Consider the following 20197-nt stretch of genomic DNA (forward strand, 5'->3'; position numbering starts at 1 on the left):
ATAACTGAGCGCTTCCTCTGTGTTAGGTATGGGTCCAGGGGCCTTTCTTCCCCCTCAGCTGCCCTGTGAGGTTGGTGCTGCCCTTATCCCCAGTTTAAGATGAGTAAAAGTAATGGAAAAGCAGACATGTTTTTAATAGCCATCGGCTTCTGCTAAACCTTTTTGTTGTTCAGTTACTCAGTCATGTCTGATTCTTAGTGACTCCATGGACTGCATCACGCTCAGCTTTCCTGTCCTTCACCATTTCCCAGAGCTTCTTCAAACTCACGTCCATCAAGTCGGTGATGCCATCGAACCATCTCATCCTCTGTCGTCCCCTTCTCCTTCTGCCTTCTATCTTTCCCAGCTGCTAAGCTTACTCCTTTTCAAAAATTTTTCTTTGTTATTTCTTTAATTTTGGGGGCCACACTCTGTAGCTTGCAGACTCTTCGTTCCCCGACCAGGGACTGAACCTGTGCAGTTGGCACTGAAAGTGTGGAGTCCTAACCACTGGACCACCAGGGAGTTCCCCTAGGGTTGCTCTTTCTATGCTCCCTGGGAGGCTTCTCCAGCAAGGCTCCCCCATTTGCTCCATATGCACTCACCTCTGCACCTCTGCTCAAGCTTTTCCTCCCCCGAACACCCTTTCCTCCTTGGCCCTCCCAGCCCTGTCTCCAGCAGCCCTCCCCGTGGCCGTCAGACTTCTCTGATTTCGTAGCATGGACAGCCTGTCCCGCACCATTCAGCAATCAGTTACCATCAGACTGTAACCTCTCCTGAGGCCACGCGTGCTCTCTGGGGCTGAGCCTGCAGCTAATTTTGCTTCATCTCCTCAGATGTACCTGTCACAGCCCTGGGCATGGAACCAATGCGTCTGAGAAGTTCCAAGGCTGTGATCTCCCACACCAGGCCCAGCATTAACCCCATTGAATACCTCATGGGCCATGCCTTGTGCTAGAACGTGGGAAGACAGACTAACTCGAGATGACCTGGGACTAAGAAGGACTAAGAAGTGCAGTAGGACAGCGGCTCTCAGCCTGGGATGCCCTTGGAAACCACCTGAGGACCTTGGGATTGCTGATGCCTGGGCCCCACCACAGAGAGTCTAGGGTGAGGCTGGGCTTGAGGAGTTTTGAAAGTGCCCTAGGTAAGAAAATTGGACATCCACGTGCAAAAGAATAAAGTTGGACCCTTACCTTACACTGTGTACAAACATAGATCAAAGGCATAAATGTAAGAACTAAAGTGATAAAAGTCTTGAAAGAAAATGTAGGGGGAAGTCTTCATGACATGGGATTTGGCAATGATTGCTTAGATATGATACCAAAAGCACAGGCAACCAAAGAAAAAAATAAATACATAATTGAAAGTGAAGGTGTTAGTCACTCTGTCCAATTCTTTGCAATCCCATGGACTGTCCATGCGATTCTCCAGGCAAGAATACTGGAGTGGGTTGCCATTTCCTTCTCCAGAGGATCGTCCCAACCCAGGGATCAAACCCGGGTCTCCTGCATTGCAGGCAGATTCTTTACCAGCTAAGCTACCAGGGCAGTAATACATAAATTGGACTTCATCAAAATTTAAAACTCTGTCAAGAGAGTGAAAAGACAACATACAGCATGAGAGAAAATATTTGCAGTGATATATCTGATCAGGGATTAATATTCAGAATGTATGAAGAACTCCTACAACTCAACAATAAAGAACCAAACAACCAATTTAAAAAATAAGCAAAGGGCTTGAATAGACATTTCTCTAAAGGAGATATACAGATGGCTAATAAGCACATGAAAAGATGTTCAATAATTCCCCAATTAATCATTCAGTTCAGTTCAGTTCAGTAGCTCAGTCGTGTCCGACTCTTTGCAACCCCATGAATCACAGCACGCCAGGCCTCCCTGTCCGTCACCAACTCCCGGAGTTCACTCAAACTCATGTCCCTCGAGTCGGTGATGCCATCCATCCATCTCATTCTCTGTCATCCCCTTCTCCTCCCGCCCCTAATCCCTCCCAGCATCAGAGTCTTTTCCAGTGAGTCAACTTGTCGCATGAGGTGGCCAAAGTATTGGAGTTTCAGCTTTAGCATCAGTCCTTCCAATGAACACCCAGCATTGATCTCCTTTACAATGGTCATTAGGGAAATGCAAATCAAAGCTACAATGAGATACCACTTCATACCCATTAGGATGGCCATTATCAAAAAAAGCAGGAAATAACAAGTGTTGGTGAGGATGTGGAGAAATTGGAACCCTTCTGCAATGTTGATGGGAATGTAAAATGGTACAGCTGCTGTGGAAAACAATTTGGTGGTTCATCAAAAATTAAACACAGAATATGATAAAAAAAAATTCCCACTTCTAGGTCTTTACTCAAAAGAATTGAAAGCAGGGACTGAAACAGATACTGAAACACCAGTGTTCATAGCAGCATTATTAACCGTAGCCAAAAGGTAAAAACAACCCACGTGTCCATTGGTGCATGAACAGATAGACAAAGTGTGGTAAATCCATGCGACAAAAAATTATTCCGCCTTAAAAAGGAATGAAGGACTTCCTTGGTGGCACAGTGGATGAGAATCTGCCTGCCAATACAAGGGACGTGGGTTTGATCCCTGATCGGGGAAGATTCCACATGCTGTGGGGCAACTAAGCCTGTGTGCCCCAACTACTCAGCCCACCTGCTGCAACTACTGAAGCCCACGCTCCTAAGCCTGTGCTCTGCAGCGAGAGAAGCCTGCACACTGCTCTGAAGAGTAGCCCCTGCTCTTCGCAACTACAGAAGCCTGAGCTTTCAACCAAGACCCAGCACAGACAAACAAACAAAAGGAATGAAATTCTCATACATGCTGCATCATGGACGAACACTGAAATCATGCTGAGTGAAAGAAGCTAGGCACAAACGGATGAGTATTGGAGATTCCACTTAATGTGAGGTGCCCAGACTGGGCAAATTGATAGACATAGAAAGTAGAATGGTGGTTGCCAGGGGCTGGAGGGAAGGCGGGGAGTGGGGAGTTATTTTTCCTTTAAAGATTTGGTTTTTGTTTTTTGGTGTGGACCATTTTTAAAGTCTTTATGGAATATGTTTCAGTATTACTTCTGTCTTATGTTTTGGTTTTTCGGTCATGAGGCATGTGGGATTTTAGCTCCCTGACCAGGGATCGAACCTGCACTGCCAGCATTGGAAAATGAAGTCTTGACTACTGGACCACCAGGGAAGTCCCAGACCAGTGGTTCTTCAAGTGGGGCCCCTAGACCAGGCGCATCTGCCTCACCTGAGCACTCAATAGAAAGGCACATTCTTGAGCCCCTCCACGGAAATAAACTTTGAATCAGAAATAAATTTTTGGGATGAGGCCCAGCAATGTGTGTTTTAACAAGTCTTTCAGGTGATTCTGATGAATGTTCAAGTCTGAGAACCACTGGCTTAGAGTTTATATCTTGGACCAGTGGTTCTCAGTCTGGGTTGATTTTGCTTCCCAGAGGGCATTCAGCAATGTCTGCAGGGGTTTTTGGTTGTTATAATGGCTGGGGATGGGGTGGGGGGAGTGGGGAGGGTGAGGGAGTGTAGACGCTACTGAGGTCTAGTGGGGAGAGGCCAGGGATGTTACCCAGCATCTACAATGTATAGGACAGCCCCCCAACAAAGAACAATCTGGCCCCAAATGTCAGTAGTGTTGAAGTTAAGGGCCCCTGCCTTGGGCTGACCATCATTTCTTCTGAGTCACTTGTTATGTAATCAGGATTCTGGTCAGCACGAGCCAAAGAGGAATGGCTGTTGGTTAGACAACCAACAGTGTCTGCTCCTGGAAATTACTTTCACAGTAAATCAGACATCCCCTCCATCTTTCCCACCCTACGCCCTTGTGGAGAAGCCCATTCTTTAGAAATAGAGAGACACTACAGAATGCCAAATATGGGGCTGGCAGGGTCAAAGATGTTTCCATATGTCAGGGTGAGCAAACACCCAGCCCCTCCTTCCCTTCCTTTTTTGGGGGGAGTGGGGAATCCTGGTGGAGGGATGTTGACAGGGATCATACTTGGTGGTTTACTCCAAATATTATTGGTAGTGCAGTTTTGTCAGGAGATTAATCATCTCTCTCTAAACACAGCACATGATTTTAAAGGTTGGCTGCGTCCCTGAGTGTGATTTTTGCAGTACTTTGGAGCCAATTTTTTTTTTTTCTCTTGGAGAATTACAGCCCCATTGTGTCATAGGAGCAGGGAAACAACTAGACTGTCATGTATAGAGAACTTGTTTTTTGGGCCCCAATCAAGCGTGTGACACCGGGCACACCCGATTTTGTATGAACCAGACCTCCTAGCTCTGTCGGAACTTTCTGCAGTGGTGCAAGCGACCAGTTTCTACGCTAAGGCGGGAGCTGTTAGCCACGTGCTACTGTTGAACACGTGAGATATGGCTAGTACTGCTGAGGAATTATTTTTTGTTGTTTTAGGAATAGTATTTTCAAATGTATTTAATTCCATTTAACTTTAATTTGAATAGTCAAATGGCACCAGTGGCCACTGCCATGAGCCGTGTTACCTTAGATGCCCTGAGCTGTCCCCGTGGTGCTCAGCAGTGTGCTGGCTCATGGCGGCTCCGAGAGGTACTGAGCACACAGTTTGCTTGGATTTGGACAGCTTCTTACCGAGAGGGCTCCCCGGCCAACCGATCTCAGCTGGCACTCCACCCCCCAGCCCCAGATTCCAGAGAGAGGCTTGGTTATTTTTTTTAACATATGTCTTTGAAAAAAATTATTATTATCTTGGCTGTGCTGGGTCTTTGTGGTGGGGTGCGAGCTTTCTCTAGTCGCCACGTGTGGGCCTAGTTACCCTGCGGCACGTGGGACCTGCTTTCCTGACCAGGGATGGAACCCACATCCCCTTCATTGGAAGGCAGATTCTTAACCGTTGGACCAAAAGGGAAGTCCTGAGGCTTGGTTATTTTGGGGGTTTTTTTGGCCTTGCTGTGAGTCTTGTGGGATCTTAGTGTCCTCAACCTGGGATCGAACCTGGGCCCTTGCCAGTGAAAGCACAGAGTCCTAACTACTAAATTGTCAGGGAATTCCTGAGGCTCGGTTGTTTTGAATGTTGCAAAAACCTGTCACCTTGTTGAAAATTTCCCAGTTGAGGCAACCCAGACCATCCAGTACTTCAGAGCTCTTTGCTTTTGGTGAGAATTTTCTCAGTTCAGCGTGGAAATGTTGATTATACTACGCAGGTCAGAAACTCGACCTGATAATTGAGTAAAAAGTGAATTTGTTTTCCAATTGAAAAACATGTGCAGTCTGTTTGATAGATAAAAATCTTTCAAAATGGGGGTTTCCTTGGTCAAAAACTATGTAAAAGGTCCCTGAGTGGTGCAGAGGTTATAGTCCAACCCCCTCACTTGGAAGGAGAGAGGGGAGACCCAGGTCAGGTCTCTGGGCTGGAATGGGGCCAAGTTAGGACCAAAAACTGGAGCCTCAGATTGATGGGAGAGGCCAGTATCTGAACAGCCTTCCTGTTCCCAGGGGGTGTGTGTGTCTGCCCTGGGCTGTCCGCCCCCTAGAACAGTGATTGTGACTGTGGCATTCCCTTTGATCGCTGCACAGACATTAGGGAGCTGTAAAAGCCTCTTTGATCACAGTGGCGTGGAACAAGTATTACAGGCTAGGAGCAGTGCTCCAGGTGTGCTCCCTGGGCTGACTGTATCATAGTGGGGAGCTACCTGGAAAGAAGGTCATAAAAAAAAAAAAGCAAAGTGTTGGGTCCCATCATAGAACTATCTGGGACCCTGGTGCTCCCTACCCCCATCTGGAAACCCCAACTCTTGTTACTCACACCCTGGTGTGACCCTCGCCAGCCTCCCTGCATGGACTCTGGGCTTGGCCATTGACTTGCTTTGGCCAGTGAGATGTTGGCCAGCATGATGGAAGTGGAGGCTTGAGAGCTAAATGCTCACACCTTGGAGAACTTCCCAGGTGTCTCAGTAGTAAAGAATCCGCCTGCCAGTGCAGGGGACGCAAGAGACTTGGGTTCAATCCCTGGATCGGGAATATTCCCTGGAGTAGGAAACAGCAACTCACTCCAGTATTCTTGCCGGGCAAGTTCCATGGACAGGGGAGCCTGGCGGGCTACAGTCCATGGGGTCACAAAGAGTTGGACACGACACACGCACACGTTGGAACTTGTCCTTTTGGACTGTATGCTCTTGAAACCCTGAGCTACCACATAAGTAGGGCCAGGTACTCGGCTGGAGACACCACGTGGGGATAAAGTCAGGGAGGGGAGGGGACGAGGGGAAGAGACAGGTACTCAGCCAGCTGCCGGCTACCCCGGCATCTCAGTCCTATGAATGAAGAAGCTGCTTTGGACATTCCAGCCCCAACTGAGGCATATGGAAATGAACCAGCCAGCGGAACCCAGCCAACTCACACCCTCGTAGTGGGGTGTTAGTGATCAGGGTTCTTGAGCTTCCCCAATCAATAGAAATCGACTAGTGGCCAGACAAGAAATTCAGACAAGGCTTTAATGGGGACCTCTGCTGCAGCAAGAACAAACAACAGGTTCCCTTGCTTGTTTGCTCCCTGAGGGCAGTGAGCTTGTCCCATATATGGGGCGAGGGGGGTGTGTGTCCAGGGGTCTGGCCAGAGGGGTCATTTAGGCGTTTTGCCCACCCTTAGGCAATGGTGAACCCACTCCAGTGTTCTTGCCTGGAGAATCCCAGGGACGGGGGAGCCTAGTGGGCTTCCGTCTATGGGGTCACACAGAGTCGGACACGACTGAAGTGACTTAGCAGCAGCAGCAGGCGATAGTGTGTGCAGGGAGCATGCATAGTAACTGCTTTTGCTCCCAACATGCTGTTTTTGCTTCAGGCTCTTCAAAAGTCACAGGTGGGTTTTTTGGTCTCTTTGTATCTTTTGGGTCCAGAATTTGCCCCAAGTCCCATGCAGTTTCATTGTATTTTGTCACTCAAGGAGAGGTGTGTCCAGGTGAAAGCATTGCAGCACTAGGGGCTGGGGTGCTGGTTACTGCCAGGCAAGGCTGCCCACCTGACCCCTGCTCATGGGGGTGGGTAGGGCTGGGGTGCAGTTTTTTCCCATGGCATTTGGCTACAGTAGGGCATTTCTTGTTTTAAAGATTTTTATCTTGCTAAACTGCACCTCTCCTAATTCTTTGGCTGAAGAGAGGAGGCTTTTTTTAGGGCTGTTATTGTCCATACTCATTGGTCTTTCCAGGTTGCTGACTTCTGCAATCGCACACCTGTGATATATCGGGCGAAAAGAAAACCCAGAGAACTCACTGCCCTGTCACTCTTCGGGTTCTGAGGTCTCCCTCAGCCTGTCTTCTTTTCTTCCCTTTTAGAGTCTTCTTATATTTGTTTATTTCCAGGACTTTTAGCTGGACTTTGCAGAAGGAAAAGGGACAAGTACATTTACTCCATCTTGCCCAGGAACCAGAAATCTAGATTTGCCTGTTCTTGAACAGAGAAGGAAATGGCACCCCACTCCAGTACTCTTGCCTGGAAAATCCCATGGACAGAGAAGCCTGGTGGGCTACAGTCCATGGGGTCGCGAAGAGTCGGACACAACTGAGCAACTTCACTTTTCACTTTCATGCATTGGAGAAGGAAATGGCAACCCACTCCAGTGTTCTTACCTGGAGAATCCCAGGGATGGGGGACCCTGATGGGCTGCTGTCTATGGGGTCGCACAGAGTTGGACACGACTGAAGTGACTTAACAGCAGCAGCAGAACCTTGTATAAATAGAATCCGTTTAGTATGCTCTGTTAAGTTCGGCTTCTCTTGCTCATCATAATGTCTTGAGATGTTTTCCATGTAGTCGTGTGTAGCTGTATGTTTTTCATTGCTGTATAGTATTCAACTGTGCAAGCAGACCACACAGTAGAATTTGCACCGTGGAGTCCTAGACAGCAGTGAAAAAGCAAATGATCTCAACTGCATGCAATAACCCCATGATTTATTGATCAGTCCCTCTGGATAGGCATTTGGGTCGCTTCCAGTCTGGAGTAATTATGAGCAAAGCTGCCACAAGTGCTCTTGGTCGTAGGTCTCAGTGGCCACAAACTCTCATTCCCGTTGGGAATGAATATTGCAGAAGCCTCTGGACTGTCCCTTCATTTCAGCTGTTGCCTCCTTCTAGTCAGTTTTCCACATCAAAGCCACAGTGATCTTTTGAAAACATTAACCGGATCTCTTCCCCACCCTTGCTCAAAAATACCAGTGGCTTCCTTTCTTGCTTAGAATAAAATCCAGATCCTCACCATGGTCCACGAGGCCCTACAGGATCTAGCCCCTGCCTGTTCTCTGTTCCTACACCTACCCACCCACCCGTCCACCCATCCATTCAGCTTTGGGTGCCTTCAGTGTGCCTAGCTCACTCCCACTTCAGGACAGCGTGCCCGTGCTGTTCCCTCTGCCAGAAACACTCTTCCCCCAAATCATCACACACCTCCCTTTCCCTTTTATACAGGTCTTTTTTCAGATGTTATCTCTTCAAAGAGGGATTCTAGGGACTTCCCTGGTGGTCCAGTGGTTAAGACTCCACTCTTCCTCTGCAGGGGGCATGGGTTTGAGCCCTGGTCAGGGAACGAAGATCCCATATGCCATATGGCACGGCCAAAAAATAAAAAATTAAAAGATTAAAAGTCAAGTATTAAAAAAAAAAGGATTCTAAAATGGCCCCACTCATCCTCTATTCCTTTACCCACATTACTTTTCTTGATGGTACCCAGAGCCACTTGAACTTTTACTGTATTTATTGTGTGTCTCCCGCTTTGGCATGAAACATCCATGGGGTTATCTCATGGTTCTGTGCTGTGTCCCACTGCCTAGAGCTGTGCTGCACATAGTAGGTGTTCAGGAAACATTTTGTTAAGCATATTAAAGACACTAACATGGGATTTGGGCGGACGCCTCTGTTCTGACACCAGCATCGTCTTCAAGCTGTTTCACAGGCCAAGTCCCCAAAACTAATTTCCTGGGACCTTGTTACAATGCAGACTCTGATCTGGAGGTCTGGGGTGGGACTTGAGAGGCTGGCTGTCTTCCCAGCTCCCAGGGGATGCCCAGGCTGTGGGTTTTGAGACCCAGGCTTTGAATAGTGTGGCCGTTACTGCTCTGAACTGGCTTTCACACCTGTTCATGGTGGAAAGCAAGTGGTGATGTGTGTAAAGCAGGGTGCACGGTGCCTGGCCTTAGCACACTCTCAGTAAGTTTCAACTGCCCCTCCTCTGGGGGCTTTCAGGGTCTGAAACTTGAAGCGGCTGTTGATTTTCTCCCTCTGATTGTTCCCCATCCCCCTTGTTTGGTCCCCTCCACTGACCCTCAGCAGAGCCTTGTCCAGGTTATTTCTCCATTGCTGGCCAGCCCCACCTGTCAGGGGCAGAGGCTAGGGGAGGATTCTGGTACTTTGACAGTCATGGGGGCATTATGCAAATGAGATGCAAAGCAGCAGTTAATGAGCCCTGATTGTGTTTTCGCAGCACTGGGGAACAGGGAAGATTACTGCTGGGCTGGGGCGGGGGATGGGGGTTGGGGGGGGGTGGGGACCATGATGCTCTTTGGGTTGGAGAAGGAGGCGGTGACAAAAGGGATTGACTTCTCTGGGGGCCAGGAGAGCAGCTGCCCTGTGGCCTGGGCAAGGCCCCCTCCTTATTTGTAGACTGATCCAACCTGTGGGACTGGAACACGATTAAGGTCGGACACAGGGTGTATGTCTGTGTGTGTGTGTGTGTGTGTGTGTGTGGATTAGGGATTGTCCCTGGGCCTGTCTGGGGCCTACAAGTACAGGAGTGGAGGCTGCAGATGGCAACTCCTTGATATTTTTCTAGCTTAAGTAACATGCAGGGGAAAGTTGCCACAGAACTGGCAGAGGAGACTCCCCCAGCAGTCCAGTGGTTAAGACTCCATTCTTCTACTGCAGGAAGTTCAGGTTCCAACCCTGGTTGGGGAACTAAGATCCCACAGGCCAAAAAAAAAAACAAACACCAAAAGACAAAAAAATTGGCAGAGGACAATTTTCCCCTGAATGGGGGTCCACGTGGGAAGAAGGAGACAAGGAAGGTAGGAGATAAAGATGGGGCAGTTTCAAAGGGCACAGGCTGACAGGTGTAACCTGTTACCGGTATTTTTGCTGCTTTAGGGGGTCTCTTATCAATGTCAACTTTGACAAAACCTAAGTCTTTCCAACTTGTTGTCTTCTTCCCTCATGAACCTCTCTTGGTGACCCTCCCAACAGCAGATGGGGCCGGATCAGGCTGATGGAGGTGAGCGGGGGGCAGCTGTCTTTGATATCCCTGGTTGGAGCTGGCTGTTTAGGAGAAAGATGATCCGAGGCCGGGGGCTGGCAGGCGGGCTGGGGGCTCTGTTTACAGGGCCTGGGAACTCAATCCCTCCCTGCCTCCTAGCTCTCCTGGGAGCCTCTGCTCTTGGACACCAGGCATCCCCACACTCTTGGCCTGGGTGTGGACCTCAGTGACTATTGAGGACCTCCAGGTTTGGGGACAACCAGCATCAGGCTTCTGGCCCAAGGAGGCCAGGCTGGAAGTCACCTCTGAGGTCGTTTGGGGGGATCCTCACTCATGCCCACTCTTTGACATATTCGAGTACATATGATCCTGTCTTGCCTTGATCTAAGGATGAGAAGCATCCTTTTAGAAAATGGGTGGCCGTCACCATGTTTCCCAATCAGATCTTTCCTAATGGGACCCATGGGATAAGCTTGGCAGACGGGGAGTTCAAATCCCAGCCCAGGCATTTTCTGTCTTTGTCCTCTCGAGCAAATTGCTCAACCACTCAGAGCCTGTTTCCTCATCAGTCCTGGAGCCTCGCAGAGATGCTGCAAGAGAACAGGGGTCCAGTAAATCCACTAGTCTGTCACCCCTGAGGGCAGAGACTTTGTTTTGCTGGTGGCCTGCATCCCAGCACGTAGAACCCCAGGCACATAGTGGGTGCCTAGCCAATATTCAGTGAATGAATGAAGTGCCCCATTTCATCTGTTCCAAGATGATTTCCCCCTCAATTTTGACATCATTGATATTAGAATGCTTCATACGACCTATATTAATAGCATGTCTTGGTTTAATTGGCAGCAGACTTATGACCGAGAGGGTTTTAGATGGGATGAACTATGAAAGAGGCTGTCACTGTATTAACAGGCACTTTTTGGCTTAATTGTTGGTGGGTCTCCACTTCTTTCTGACTGTGTGTGTCCTCTCTGGGCTGTGTGGGATCCCTGAGTATTGCCCTGGGGCACAGGGCCTGCAGTGACCCTGCTGAGGTCTTTCTGAGGCTGTCCTGGGCTGAGGGTAGTGCATCCTATGGGGAACACTCTGTGTCCTGGGCCCCTTTCGCTTCTTGACCTAAAGACGCCCTCCCCTGGCCCCCTCTGGATGTTATCTATCCCTCTTGGTCGGTGGCGGGGCTCTCTGAAGACTGGAATTCTTTTGAGGGAAGGGGGTCTATTTTGTTCAATCCTGTCTTTGTTCCAGGTACCAGGACTGGACAACAACTTGTGGAATGGAGGGGTATCTGTGGGCTGCCGAGGCTGAGGGGCTGTAGGTGGGGTCTAGTCTGGACCAGGCAGAAGACTTTCAGAATGAGGGAGAAGGAGTGGGGGAGGTGGACCTGTCTCCCCAGCCTCCCACAGTCCCCTCCAGGCCCTCCAGCAGCAGCCTGAGAGACCGTAGGCAGATCAGTGTCCAGAGGTGCAGGCAGATCCTCTCCTAGGAAGGGGCTTATTGTTCAGTCCCCTGGTTGGGATACTCACTTGTGTCACCAATCCCCTCCCATGAGGCCAGGGTTGGGGGCTTGTGTGTACAGCTGCGATTTTGTGGGGCAAAAGTTTATGCATTGTATGTTCTGGATTCGTGTAGATGTGTGTACACATGTCAAAGATATGTGTACACTGATATTAGTGTTTCAGTGTATGTGTGTGTGATCTGTACACGTATCGGTAAGTACACAGACTTGTGGAAATGCACATGTGCAAATACAGGTAGTGAGTGTATATGTGTCATTGGCATGCACATGTGCATGGACAAGTATTGTGTGGATGGGTCATACATGTGTAGTACATGTTTGCTGTGGGGTGTGTGAGACAGCTCTGGCCTGCGGTACCAGCCCCAGAATTAGAATCACAAGGCGTGACTGCCAACAGGGAGCCCAGGAGCCTTGGATGCCCAGACAGGTGGTTTTACTACTGTGGGCCTCGGTTTTTAATCTGTAAAATGAGTATGGAATCTCTTGGAATGATATCGTAGAGGAGCATCTCACACTTGGCCTGACCCAGAAAAATCTCTAAAGTTTGAAATTGAGAAGGGATTGAATGAGAATAAATGATTAAGCAAGTGGAAATGTTTTGCAGAGCGACACGCGCTAGCATTTTCAGGACCTGAGGGGAGCATGTGGAAAGGACGCAACTTCCAGAGTCTTGAAGGCATTTTGGGAGGCAGGGTCTTGGGGACCCCGTCCCCCCCGCCCCGCCCCGCCGTGGGGCGTGGCTGCCGGAGCCCGGGAAGGTGAAGCGTGCGCGTGCCCGCCGGGAGTGCGGGCGCCGCGCAGGAGACGGGCGTCCCCTGGTGTCCGCGGGAGGGAGGCTGTCTGAGCCAGCATTGCCCAGTTGCCATGGAAACGAGCAGACGGAGGTGGGCGGCGGGAGAAGGAGGCGGGTCGGGAGGAGGGAGGGAGGAGGCGGCGGCGGGCGGCGGGGAGCCGGCGTCTGCAGCCCTGGAGCCGCCGCGTTCTCGAGCGAGTGGTGGAGGGAACCCAGGAGGACAGAGCCCCCGGCCCGGGCGCCAGGCCCTCTCCCCGCCCGCCGCCACGGAGCAGGAGGAGGGCAGCCGGCCCCTCCGGCCCCGGCCTGGCCCAGCGTGGGCCGCGCGCGCCTCCGTGCCCCGGGCTTGGTGCCCAGACGGGCCCAGGTAGGCATCTCTGTGGGGACAGCCGGAAGAGGCTGTCCGGAGACTGGGGCCGGCGTCCGCTCCTGCCTTCCCACCGGCAGGACCCGGCAGCAAGCCCTGGGGCCAGTAGACCTGGTGGGGCGCAGCCTGCGTCCCCAGAGGCCCTCTGCAGAAGCTGGATCCTCCCCATCAGGAGGACTGTCCCCGTTACTGCCCCCTTTCTGCGCTTCCATTCTGCCACAGGTCCTTACCAGAGAAGTGCCCCTTCCCTCTCAGAGTGGGCCCAGGGGGCCAGAGATTCCAGGAGCCCGTGATGCTGCTGCTCCCCAGGCTGAGGCCTGGAGGTGGGGGTGGGGGGGGTGAGGATGTCCTCCACCCCTGCTCAGGGCAGTCCTAGGCCCTGGCCATCGGGAACCAGCAGGCCCACCTCCTACCCCCACACCAGCAGCCTCTCTGCTGGCTCCCCGTGGTCTCAGAGCCTGGGCTAGACCCCGGGTCAGGGAGGGGACCTCTCTCTTCTCCCCCAAGCTCAGGCCCTTCCCGCCCTTGCTCTCCTTGTAGACCCAGTTCCCCCAGATCTCCCAAAGGGCCCGGTCCCGCCTGCCCCATTAGCAGGCCCAGGGTCTCCCCGCTGGGTGGGGGCTGGCCCCGATGGGGTGGGGTGCCCGAGGCTCTCCTTTCCCCTCTCTGTCCCTCTGCAGTGTGGCTCCCGGGATGGACTCAGACGCTGCTAGGGGAGCTGGGGCACTGCAGAGGAGCCTCTGCTGCTGCCCGGGAGGGGGTGGGGCCGGGCCTGGGAGGAGCTGGGCGGCACTGCCTGGCTGTGGGCACAGAGTGGGCAGGAGGGCCTGCGGCAGAGCAGTGGGCACGGAGCTCCGGCCCGGGGAGCGGGGGGAGCCCTGGGCCACAGCTGAAGGGCCTCGGCCAGCGTGGGGGGAGATCCCAGCCCAAGGGGGCAGGGGGTGGCATGTCAACCTCCAGCCTGCCCAGGGGGCTTAGGACCTGAAGGGTCTTCCCCGTTCTCCCGCCTGCCCTCCATCCCCAGCAGCCCCCGAGAGCTGGGCTGGCTCCTTGGCTGGGTCTCGGCACCACACTGGAGCTCCCCCTTCCCTGGGCACTCGGGGGCGCGAGGACCTGGGACAGGGCCGTGGTGACGGGGTCAGGGGAAGCGTGCCGAGAAGAAGCTCCGTTCATTCATTTCTGCAAACCGCAGTTGCACTTGCTGAATATAGGTACAGAGGTCTCCTACTTTGGGGTTAAAGGCCCAGGTGAGAAGGTGGGCCAGGTGTCAGGAGCTGGGTGGGGAGGTGCAGATCTGCTCAGAAGCCAGCAACCCAGTAACTTGTGTGCACCCCCTTGTCTCTGAGGCCTGGCACTCTCCTTCCGACCAGCCTGCATCCATCCCCATCAGGACAGGAGCCAGTGAGGCCTGGAGGGCAGACTCCTTTGGCAGAAGCTGGAAAGAGCCGACCCTTCCCCAGAACTCCCCCTCCTGTTTGGCCTTCTCTAGGCCGCAGTCCCCTTCTCCACCATTTTCTCTGTCCCACACGTCCTGGGCTCTGTGTGTGCTCACTCTGTCTCTCTCCTACACTGTGGCCCCCCCCCAGACACTGGGGCAGTCATCGCACAGGAATGGAAGCCCCATCCCATCACACCCAGTGGGCTCACAGCACCGGGCACCCGGGCCCCACCCCCCGCAGCCTTCCCTGCATCAGAGGGAGCTGAAGGGCGGCTGCAGGAGCATCAGAGGCCCCAGGACTAGAACAGTTTGGCCCAGGCTGGCCCTCCCCGCGTGCCCCCGGTGTAGGAGGTCTGGGGAGAGGAAGCATCATCTCCACTTGGCTGTCAGGGCTCCAAAGCTGAGCTCCGGGCTTCCTTAAATTGGTCCTCCCGCTGTGCTCCCCATCTCAGGAAGCAGCACCGCCCCCCCACACCACCCCGGCCAGGCGCTCAGGCCCAAACCCCAGCATCACCTTGACCCCTCGCTTTCACATCCAAACCATCAGCAAATCTTCTTGGCCCCAAAGTCAGTATCTCCCAACTCCAAGCACCTCTCGCCAGCTTCCGGTATTACTACCTTGCTTTAAGTCCCCTTCTTCCGTCACTGGGGGGGCTGGTAGGGGGCTGCAGCTGCCTGCCAGCAGGTGCCCCCTTAGTATGCGCTCCCCCTCACCTCCCCTAGCAGCCAGGGATCTTTTGAAACCTAAGTCAGCTCACACCCCACCTCTCCTCACACCTTGCAGTGGCTCCGGTCTCACTCGATGGGGGGAGGTCACGGGGCCCCCTCTGACCTACAAGCCGCCACGTGTCTGCATCACCTCCCAGTCAGCCTCCCTGACTTCAGCCTTCCCCCTCACTCCCCCTGCTCCAGCCACGTGGCCCCCTTGTTCCTCAACCCTGGCAGCTGTGCTTCGCCCCAGGGCCTTTGCACCAGCTGTTCCCAGGGCTGAACACTCTTCCTCCAGGTATCTGCGTGGCGTCTTCCCTTCCCTCGTTCAGGACTCTGCTCAAATGCCACCTTCTGAGAACGGCCTTCTCCGACCAGCCTGTGTAAACAGAACCACTCCTCAGCGCCCACCATCCCTCCCTGTCCCCTGGTCTTCCCCAGAGCTTTGGTCATCTTCTAACACACTTGATCATTTACTTTTTCGTCCAGTTTCTTGTCTTGCCAGCCCTTTAGAGTGTCAGCTCCTCGAGGCACGGGGGTTTCCGGCTTGCTCACACTGTAACACGGGAGTGGGTGAGTGAAGTCGCTCAGTCGTGTCCAACTCTTTGCTACTCCACGGACTGTAGCCCACCAGGCTTCTCCGTCCATGGGATTTTCCAGGCAAGAGTACTGGAGTGGGGTGCCATTTCCTTCTCCAGGGGAATGCTTCCTGACCCAGGCTTCAAACCCAGGTTTCCCACGTTGTAGGCAGACACTTTACCAGAGCAGCCACCAGAGCCACACCGAAAGGATCAGGGCTGCAATTAAAGCCAGGAGTCTTTGGCTCAGTGGCTGGCCCCCCCGCCTCTGCAAGGTAACGGGGAGGTGGGTTTCAGCCTCACAGGGGAAGGGATGCAGTGCCCACTGGCCCCCCCTCCCCTGGACGGGGCAGTTGCCCCAGGGCATCGAGTGGGAAAAGATGTCCTTCAAGGACTGAGTGTGTGCCTCTTGCCTTTCTCTGCCCTACTGTGGCCAGGAGAGCTCTCCTCAGCCAGGAAGGGGTGGAGAGCGAGCTGCCTGCCCTCCATCCCCAGTGCTGCTCGGAGTGGAGGGCCCCTCCTTCCTGCTCAGAGTTCTGTGCCTTTGGGAAAACCTGCTGTGCCCGCCCCAGGAGTATCAACCCCAGGGCGGGCAAACCTGGTTCCTGCCCCTCCAGGCTGGAGATGCAGAGGGCTCGGGACAGGACACACCTTGCCAGGACAGAGCGTCCACCTTTGGGATGAGTGGTCTCGAGGAGACGCACCCACAGCAGAGAGGACCCCCCACCTCCCACCCCGTCTGTGGAGCCTGAGTCAGGGCTGTGATTAGAGTGGTTCACTGGGAGGTGGTCCCTGGAAACACTCAGCGTGTGGAGGTGAGGCAGGAATCGTTCTTGATTAAGCAGGTTCCCACTGTGGGCAGAGGAGGGACCATCCAGCAGGTCCCTCAGAGGGGACACACCCCAGATGAGCCCAGGAAGGCGGGGAGCCGGGTGTGTGTCCACCAGGTCAGCTGGTCGTTACCTGAGGCTGCCCCAACTTCCCTCTTCCCTGCTTGCTTTTCTTTAACTGTTGTTAACCTGAATCATCTAATGAATGATATTCACCCACTGCTTGGTTTCCTGCCTGCGCTGGAGTGTAGGCCCTGTGTGGGAAGCCTGGTCTCCTTCCCTGCCAAGTCTGCAGCACCCAGAACGGGCTTCCAGGCTCCCTAGAGATGGGCGGGCCTAATGAGATGTTGCCCCCTCCGCTTGGCCTGGGAGCGGGGAAGCGTGGAGCAGAAGGGAGGGCCTGGGGCCTGGTGCAGCTGGAGGAAGAGGGGAAAGGCGGGGGAGGGTGAGGAGCTGAAGTCTGGGGTCTGAGGAGTGGCTGGGAGGTGGGGAGGGGAGGCCAGCCATGGGCGGCTGGGCTGGGTCCCTTCCACCCTTTCCCCCTGGAATGAGCCCACCCATTTCCTTGAGCTCCATGTCTCTCGGGGGTCTGCCTCGCTCAGTCTCCCCATTTGCTTCCATCCCTTTCCTGCCTCCCCACCTTGGGGTTTATCGTTTCTGGAGGCAGGCCCTCTGGGAATTGTCCGGGGCACTCACCTCACAGGACATGGAAGTTGGGTAGTCTGGTTTTTAGATCCAAAGAGAAGGCCAGACAAAGCCAGGTCTGGGACCTTCTCTTCCCCACCTGGAGACCTGGGGTTCTAGATGAAGCCCAGCTGTCTCATGGAAAGCGGTCTTAGCTGCGCTGCTGTAACAGACCACCACAGACTGGGTGATTTAAACAGCAAACACTGATTTCTCACAGTCTGGAGGCTGGAAGTCCGATATCGAGGGCTTGTCGGGGGCCCTGGTGAGACCTGTCTTCCCGGCTTGTCGACGGCGGCCTTCCCACTGTGTCCTTAACTAGCCCCCCGCTGTGCTGGAGCCTGGGGAGAAGGCGCGGCCCTCCCTTCCTCCTCTTAACTTGGACGCTGATCCTGTTGGATTAAGACCTCACCCCGTGAACTCATTTAACTTTAATCACCTCCTGAAAGCCTGTCTCCAAATGCAGTCACTTCGTGGGGATAGAGCATCACTGTATAAATTTGAGGGGGACACAGTTCAGTCCTTAGCAGAAGTCTGTCGGGAAGATCCCCTGGAGAAGGAAACGGTAACCCACTCCAGTATTCTTGCCTGGAGAATCCCATGGACGGAGAAGCCTGGTTGGCTACAGTCCACGGGGTCGTATAGAGTCGGACACGACTGAGCGACAGAACCAGAACGGAACGGATGGGGATGTTAGTCCATAGAGGGAAGAAGGAGATGTGAGGGCATCCAGGGAGAGGTTTCCCTGGTGGCTCAGGGGGTAAAGAGTGCGCCTGCGATGTGGGAGACTCGGGTTCTGTCCCTGGGTGGGGAAGATCCCCTGGAGAAGGGAAAGGCTACCCACTCCAGTATTCTGGCCTGGAAAATCCCCAAGGACAGAGGAGCCTGGCAGGCTACAGTCCATGGGGTCGCAAAGAGTCAGATACAACTTGAGGGACTAACACCAGGGAGATCACCCAGACAGCCTCCTGTTTTGAAAGCTCTGACCCTCTGGGAAGTACGGGTAATAATACCCACGGTAATAATACCCACAGTAATAATAACGGTGAACTCACACCAACTCCGTGGGGTCGGGGGTAGCATCACCTCCATTTTGCAGATGAGGAAACTAAGGCACAGAGCATTTAAGCCGTTTGCCAAAGTCACACCACCCATAAAGTGGCAAAGCCAGGATTCGAACCCATTCGCCCTGTCCAGCCCCGCGGCAGGGCCTGTAACTGGCCTGCTCTTAGCGCTGACCTGGGGGAGAGCAGGCTGCCTCCCGAGACAGCGAGGCATGGTTGATGGTCAGGGGTGCCGAGGAGCCGCACCAGGGTGTGGGATGCGGTGGGCCTCAGAGGGAAGCGGGGCCGTTTTGGGGAGAGGCGATCGTGGGAAGGAGGATGGCGTGCACCCCAGGCATCAGGGAAGATGTGAACAGAACCCGGAATCAGCTTGGGGGTGGTGTCACAGGGAGGGCTGGAAGGACAGCATGTTCCAGCTGACCTGAACCCTTCCTGCTGTCTCGGAAGCCCCAGCAGGGGCTGGTGAGGGTCCTTGTGTGGTCCCAGGCCAGGCACAGTGAACTCGTCCATGTCTGGGTGACCTGAGGGTTGGGGAGCTGTGGGAACGTTTGTGGAAGCTGAGGCCCACCCTGGGTGAGGGATCGCAGCCCTGGCTTCCCAGGGCCCCGCCCAGGTTTGAGCTGAGCTGGTCCCTTAGGCCAGGAGGGCCGGGGTGACACCTGTGGAATGACTCTGGACTGGGCACCAGGGCAGGAAGGGGCAGGGGAGGGACTCACCCCTGGGTCTGCGTCTGACCCTGCCTCCTCCCTGCTGACCTTGGACATGTTTGAGTCTTTGAGTCTCAGAGAAGGCAGAGAAGTCACCACCTATTTCAATGTGTTTTTTTTTTAATTAAAAAAATTAATTTATTTTAATTGGAGGCTAATTAATATTGAGGTGGTTTTGCCATACATCGACATGAATCAGCCACGGGTGCACAGGTGTCCCTCATCCTGAAACCCCTCCCACCTCCCTCCCCACCCCATCCCTCAGGGTCATCCCAGAGCACTGGCTGTGAGTGCCCTGATTCATGCATTGACCTTGCCCTGGCCACCTGTTTCACATATGGTAATACACGTGTTTCAGTGCTCTTCTCTCGTATCGTCCCACCCTCGCCTTCTCCACATACTCTGAAAGTCTGTTCTTTAAAACGGTGTCTCTTTTGCTGTCTTGCATATGGGGTCGTCGTTACCGTCTTTCTAAATTCCATATATATGTGTTAATATACTGTATTGGTGTTTCTCTTTCTGACTTACTTCACTTTCTATAATAGGCTGCAGTTTCCTCTGCCTCATTAGAACTGACTCAAATGCATCCTTTTCTATAGCTGAGTAATATTCCATTGTATATATTTTGGGGTTGTTATGATTCATTTATATCTTTAATGGGTTGTTATGAGGATTAGAAATAGAGTATATGAAGAGATTGGCACACAGTAGGTACTCAGAAATGGTTGTGGTTGATATGAAGGGAGAGTGAAGCGGGGTGAGGGGAGCGGGTGTGTGACCGCCTGAGGCTATTGACACCTATTCTGTCTGCACTTTGGGTCCCTAAGGAGGGAGGGCACCACCCCAAGGGCAGAATCATCTCGGGGAATCAAGGAGGAAGAGACCGTGGAACTGGGCCTTGAGGGCTGACCAGGAGGAGAGGAAGGGGGCCAGAGAAAGGACGGGGGGAATCGGGGACCCCACTCTCCTGGGAGGATGCTGGCTCCTGGGTGTGTGTTCATCAACATTTATTGGACGTCAGCTGTGTGCAGGTGACTGTGTTTGACTCTCGAGTACGGAACTCAGTGTTTCTGCTATTTACTGAAACACTGTTCCAAAAGGTTGACATTTTTTTCATTCATTCAATAAATAAGTATTGTGCACTTACTATGTGCCAGGCACTGCTCTGGATGTTTTAAAATATAGCAGAGAGTCAGACAGAATCTCTGGGCTTACAGAGTTGATGTTCTGAGTGGGAGAGGAAGACAGTCAGCGTGATGACTACTGTGCTGAGAGGCTGTC

At 53.3% G+C, this 20197-nt stretch overlaps 1 protein-coding gene across 4 annotated transcripts in view; it reads left to right on the top strand.

Annotated features, from left to right (window-relative positions):
* Nucleotides 1–20197, top strand: part of PACSIN1 (protein kinase C and casein kinase substrate in neurons 1) — a 68999-nt gene that overhangs the window by 26679 nt on the left and 22123 nt on the right. The window contains exon 1 of one of the 4 annotated variants that reach the window (XM_055406466.2): nucleotides 12524–12631. The exons of the other annotated variants lie outside the window; for them this stretch is intronic. The gene's annotated coding sequence lies outside the window, so the exon portion shown is untranslated. Of the gene's footprint in view, nucleotides 1–12523; nucleotides 12632–20197 lie in introns of those variants that run through there. 4 annotated transcript variants of the gene reach the window in all.

Source organism: Moschus berezovskii, chromosome 23 (genome assembly GCF_049115385.1).
Source record: "Moschus berezovskii isolate FMDL1 chromosome 23, NW_MosBer_1.0, whole genome shotgun sequence".
NCBI classification, from domain to species: Eukaryota; Metazoa; Chordata; class Mammalia; order Artiodactyla; family Moschidae; genus Moschus; species Moschus berezovskii.